The 6,000-nt window shown below is 38.4% G+C and overlaps 1 pseudogene; it reads left to right on the plus strand.

Annotated features, from left to right (window-relative positions):
• The first annotated feature begins 1,210 nt into the window (after positions 1 to 1,210).
• Positions 1,211 to 5,603, plus strand: LOC119985153 (annotated as a pseudogene).
• The last annotated feature ends 397 nt before the right edge of the window (positions 5,604 to 6,000 follow it).

Genomic DNA, 6,000 nt, shown 5'->3' on the forward strand with positions numbered 1-6,000 from the left:
AACGCTTCCCCTTTCTCCTCATAGTTTGGAGTCTTTCCCTTAGAGCTTGAGCATGCTCTTGTCTCTTTTGCAAATCTTCCTCTGCCCTAAGAAGGGCTTCTTCCAATTCCAATTCATTTGGAATTTGTTCTTCTATTTCATCATGATTATGCCGAGGCCTCTCCTCTTCTGGACGAGGCAGTTCCTCCTGTCGTAATACTTCCGCTTCTTCAGACATGGCTTATATTAATAACGTTTCCCACAGACGGCGCCAATTGTCGATGCTAAATTTGCACCGAAGTATAGAATGTGTATTAAGTAGAAAGATTTAAGAGAATAACAACACAGAATTTACGTGGTTCGGCAACTTGCCTAGGTCCACGGAGTCTGATCTTTTATTAGAGTTGATTGTCGATGATTGCTTACAAATGTCGGATGAAATGTATTTATAGGCTTGGGATATGTCAGTTGGTGCGGTTAATCACCTCTGGTAACTTCTCTTGTAACTGCTACTGGAAACTGTCGGTAACTGACTGTCGGATAAAACTGCTTCTGGAGACTGTCGGATGAAACTGCTTCTGGATAAGGTCCTTCCGTCTGGGAGAACCATACATACGGATGTACTTGTTTACTCCATATATATATATATATATGCTAGTTTTTAAGTTGGGGGTCCATTCCTGTCCTTCTCTCACTTTATATTTCTTTTCTTCCTTTGCAGGGCTTAAGGCATTGTTGTCGATTGAAAAGGAAGGGGAAACTCATGAGCGACTTGTTTCAAGGACCGAATCACTTATTCCAATGTTTTGTAGGTAATTTGATTATATATATATATATATGCTATCAAAAACCACTTAGAAAATAGCCTAATTAGCTATCTCTCCGGACTTAGTCGTAAAAAATCTCATCCGAGATCGAGAGTTTGATTCTAAACTAATGCAAAAGTGGTTTGAGTTTAGTCTCGACCCATCTAAAATGTCACATGAGTTTGCATGTGCCTAATCCGACCCAAGTTTGGGTTTGCTGAACTGTCCAAAGGTCATGTGCTGAGTTGTTCTCGATTGCTAAAATATAGTGACAAGTGTAATACGATACTAGCCCTTTTTCAAAAACAAAAGTCCCCCTTATCATTGAGCATTCTCGGCCCAACTTTTGAATCCAGCCCAACCCATTAAATTTGCCCGTGGCCCATTTACTGGACTTCAGAACAGTGATCGTTTCGTTATTTTGCAACAGGAGCTCCTATCCGATTCGTCCGTTTCACGTCTTTTCTAAGGAGCTCTACTGAACTGAACCCGTCTCTACTCACTTGACATCAGTTCTCTGCCATTTTTTTTTTGTCTATTAGGGTTTTGTATCTTATTTATGTAGGTTAGGGTTAAATATGGACGGAGAGGAGTTGACGGAGCAGGAAACTGCATTGTACGATCGCCAAATTAGGGTTTGGGGAGCTGATGCTCAACGGAGGTATCTATTCTTTTGTATTCTCTTCTCTTCTATTTTTCATTTGATTTCGTAGAATATGCGAGTTGAAAAACGTTTGAGCGAGGCTGTACTTGAAGCCTACTGGTTTGGTTTGCATTTGCTGTATTTAACTTGATCTTCGCAAAATTTCCGTCGTAGACTGAGCAAATCTCATATACTAGTCTGTGGAATGAAAGGGACTGTTGCTGAGGTAAGTGTCTGTTCGTAGTGCTTCTTTGTTTTCTCTTCTCATCAATATTTTCACCTAATTTATGTGTTTAAATAAATCATTGCGTGCAGTTCTGCAAGAACATTGTACTAGCTGGGGTGGGGAGTCTGACATTGGTGGATGATCAGGTAGTGACTGAAGAAGCATTGTCTGCAAATTTCTTGATACCTCCAGATGGGAGTGTGTATGGTGGTAGAACTGTGGCTGAAATTTGTGGCGATTCCTTGAGAGAGTTCAATCCAATGGTCTCTGTTTCAGTACAGAAAGGTAATCCATATACTGCGAACATTGTTCTTCCAATTGACTTTTAACTTTTTTTTACTTGTCATGCTACTTTTTTTTGAAAGCTATGGATTCAATTTATGAAGTTCAAGGAGTCTAGATGGACATGCAATTAAATTAATTAAGAATGGATAAATAACTAACTTTGGACAATTCGTGTTTAGGTGACATTTCAAGCTTTGGTGGAGAATTCTTTGATAAGTTCGATGTTGTAGTAATCAGTTGCTGTTCCACTGGGACAAAAGTAATAAGCATGCCCTATCTTCCGAATGGATTGAATGATTGATTATACAGCTGAGAAGATAGGCTTTTTACTATATTTTCGGTTGTAGATATTTTGATGCTCTCTGTTTCAAATGCAGAAATTGATCAATGATAAATGCCGAAAGTTGTCCAAGCGTATCGCTTTCTATACAGTTGACTGCAGGGACTCTTGCGGTGAAATATTTGTTGATCTGCAGAGTTATAAATATTCAAAGGTAAGCCCATTTCTTTATTTCTCTTGATTTATTATTATCAATTTTGTAGGTTGTTTGGTTTCTTTGACACATCTTAAGAACCTCTTATCATATATGAGAGAACTATTTGTGTAAGATAATTTTCTCTTGAACAATGAATGGGGCTAGTTTTGTATAATGATATAAGGGACACTAAGTATTGTAAGATTGGTGACTAAAGTTTACGACAGAAGGTGCAATATGGATTAGAGCTTAAAAAATAGTTACATTGTTTCCTTTCATGCTTTATATAACCACTTGGGTCTTTAGTTCATTTTCTCTTTTCGAGACCAGAATATCATGCTTAGTTGACACGGCAGTAACTGTACTTCTTTTTCTTTTTCTTTTTTGACAGAAAAAGCTTGGTGAAACTGTTGAATGCCAAATACAATATCCAAGTTTTGAGGTATGTCGTGGTCAGGATGTATACAGTAGTCACAACCATTGATGTCATAACTTGCAAATTAACTGTTGAATTGGTTTAGCTAAGAATGAGCTATACATATGTCTGCTATTTTAGGAAAAAATTCCATTTGCCATGTACTTCAGATTGCTTGCACTCTTTGGGGATTGACAAATGCAATTCCTTTAAAGTATATTGTACTGGCATTCAATTTCTAAGTTAACTTTCCTGGCATTATTATGTAAATAAACAATGACCACGACGTAAGAGTGATGTGTCATGTATCAAGACTTTGGTCTCTGATGTTGTCATCCTTTTCTTTGCAGGAAGCAATTTCAGTACCTTGGAAGGTGCTTCCCAAGAAAGTGTCGAAGCTTTACTTTGCCATGAGAGGTGTGGTGAATTATTCAGTAATTACTTTTTTAGATGAACAAAATTGAAAGAAAATGAAAACGACCAAATAATGTGCAAGTAATTTTGCTTGTCAGGAAAAGTGATTCTTTATTTGGAGGAATTTGAAGAGCAAATTATATGCACCCATTGATTATCGTCCAGGTAAAATGTTGTGAATCTCTTCAGGATTAGGTCATTGTTTTTTGTGTCTGTGTGTGTCACTGAATATGTGCATTTCCTAGTAGTTTTATATACATTCTGAATTTATCTTGTGTGACTCTGACATTTATTGTATTTCTCTGGGACAATAGAAAGGCTATACTTGGCATCTCTCTGTGACAAACTGTCAATATTTTATCACATTTTGATAAGAATGCTAGCTTATTTAGGCGCATAACAATCCACATGTACTGAAGAAATGACTTGAAGGTCTTTATGCAGTGATAGAATGTTTTGAAGAAGCGGAAGGGAGAAAAGCAGGAGAGATTTCAATTGGAGATCTCCCGGCTCTTTTGAAGCTGAGAAAGGAAATCTGTGAGACACAGGTAGTTTGGGAGGATTTCGTTTGTTGATTTCAATGGACATGTTTGTGTATCTCCGAAGACTTGCTATTCCATGTGCCGGCAGTCACTCGATGAGTCTCATATTCCTAGTACTCTACTTGAGCGACTAGCTATGGGTGCAAGAGAATTTCCTCCAGTTTGTGCTGTTGTCGGGGGGAATCCTTGGACAGGTTTCATTTCCACCAATTTTATGTACCATTATCTGCATTTGTTATGACTTATGATTGTCTAATTGGAAATATTTGTTGACTAATCTGCCCTTTAGGAGGTTATAAAAGCAATATCAGGCAAAGGGGATCCCTTGAAGAATTTCTTCTTTTTCGATGCTATGGACGGGAAAGGCTTAGTTGAAGACATCAAAACCCTGAACAGATAGCTGATGGGTTGATTTAATGAGGTGACTTTTAACTTATGCAGGGATTTTATTTCTCGTATTCATCGCTTTTATGCCTTTGCTTGCTTGAACCATATGAATTTGTGCCCGTTGGTTAGCACCTTACGTAGTTGAATTTAACCCAATATAGAACTGACTTAAGCGTGATACTGAATTTATTACGAGGGAATTGAAAAACATAGTATCTTTGTTCCAATTATAGTAAGAAAAAATGTGCTTGAGTGGATCGTCTGCAATGTCCCATGAGGAGCTACAAGTTAAAATGGTCAATAATTTTTGAATGGGTCATGGTGATCATTCTTTGTCTAGTACCAAAGAAGACTTGGCTGCCGGTGTTGGCATGTAAAGAGGAAAAAAAACTATCCTACGCTCTCTCTCTGCTCCTCTTTTATTCAAAAACTCCACTACATAACTCATGATAGAATGCAAAAAGAAGAAGAAGACCCCACCATGGAAACACCACAAGAAAAGCAAAAGAAACTGAATATATAAGGCACTGCATCAGCAGTCATGGACCTGCAACAAGAATGGGACTCCATTAAATGATCAAAAACCATGCCCAAACTCTTATTACCTTCAGCCCCAATGACAGACTCAAGCAATGCCAACGTGGTCACAATTCTTCAACTTCTAGACAAATCTCCTGAAACCCTTGTGTCTTCTTTGCAGCAGAAAAGATCTCCGTCATCAGATAGAGCAGGGAAAGTGAGGAACAATGACTGGTTAGTTGAGGAGATATTGAGAGAGAGAAGGGTAGCCATTGACAGTGGAAGATTGAAGGGAAGGCGGCTTTTTGAGTCCCTGGAGAGAGCAACTGTGATTGGTTTAGAAGGTTTGGTTCGTTGAGAGAGTGAAGCTTGTTCTGTAATATCTTATGAGTCTGATGATGATGAGAACGCAAACAGTGGAGGTCAGAAGAGATTAACCCACGTTTTCAGTCATTCTTCTTCTTGTTCATCGTTGTCATCTTCTTCTAATTGTGCGGGTAAGCTCGACAAGAGAGAGGCATTATGATGAAAAGAGAGAATGTGAAGACAAGTATTGAAGATAGGAGAGGTGTAGATGATTGGGCTGGGAGATAGAGAAGATGGATTGTGGTCATTGACTTGCTTCTAATTGGTTGTATTGTTTGTGCAGTTGGTATTGTCTCGACGAAGATCATCAATGGATGCCAGGATCAGAAACAGGTGTCCATAGTCCCAACATGACTCCCTCTAAACAACATTCTTGCAATCTTCAAGCGGAGAGTAAATTTTTATTTATTTCTTGTGCTTAGTTTCTGGATAAGAGATTGTAGCTTATTCATATATTCGTTTTTATTGTGATTGTGATTTCTATTTTTGAAGCAGAGTTAGAGTATTACTTTCATAGACTTGAAGATGTATCAGAGGTTTCCTTTTCTTGTTTTCTAGTATTTATTTCTTTCTTCAAGGGCTGATATCTCTAGATTATGTTTTCCGAAGTTGAGTTGATACTCTGATAAGATCCCACATTGAAAAAAATTAATGGAGGAGCGACAATAAATAAAGAGAATTCACAATCAAACACATTAAACCGGTTTTCTAGGCCTTGGGTCCGGATGAACAAATTTGAGAGGGTTTTGGTTTTGAGCGGACAATATCTTAATTTGTCTGGGTTTATGGGCGTCGTGCACTACTGGATCCTAGGAATGGCTTGATTGAACTTGGGCTTTAGGGCTTTGTTTGCCCTCGATATCTGATTGGATGGACTCCCTTGATTGGGCTTGTATGTCCGATGGCTGTGATCCTGTAAAGGGTAAGCAAACCCAACCAGGC

The sequence above is a fragment of the Tripterygium wilfordii genome, chromosome 19, assembly GCF_013401445.1.
Source record: "Tripterygium wilfordii isolate XIE 37 chromosome 19, ASM1340144v1, whole genome shotgun sequence".
Classification (NCBI taxonomy): Eukaryota; Viridiplantae; Streptophyta; class Magnoliopsida; order Celastrales; family Celastraceae; genus Tripterygium; species Tripterygium wilfordii.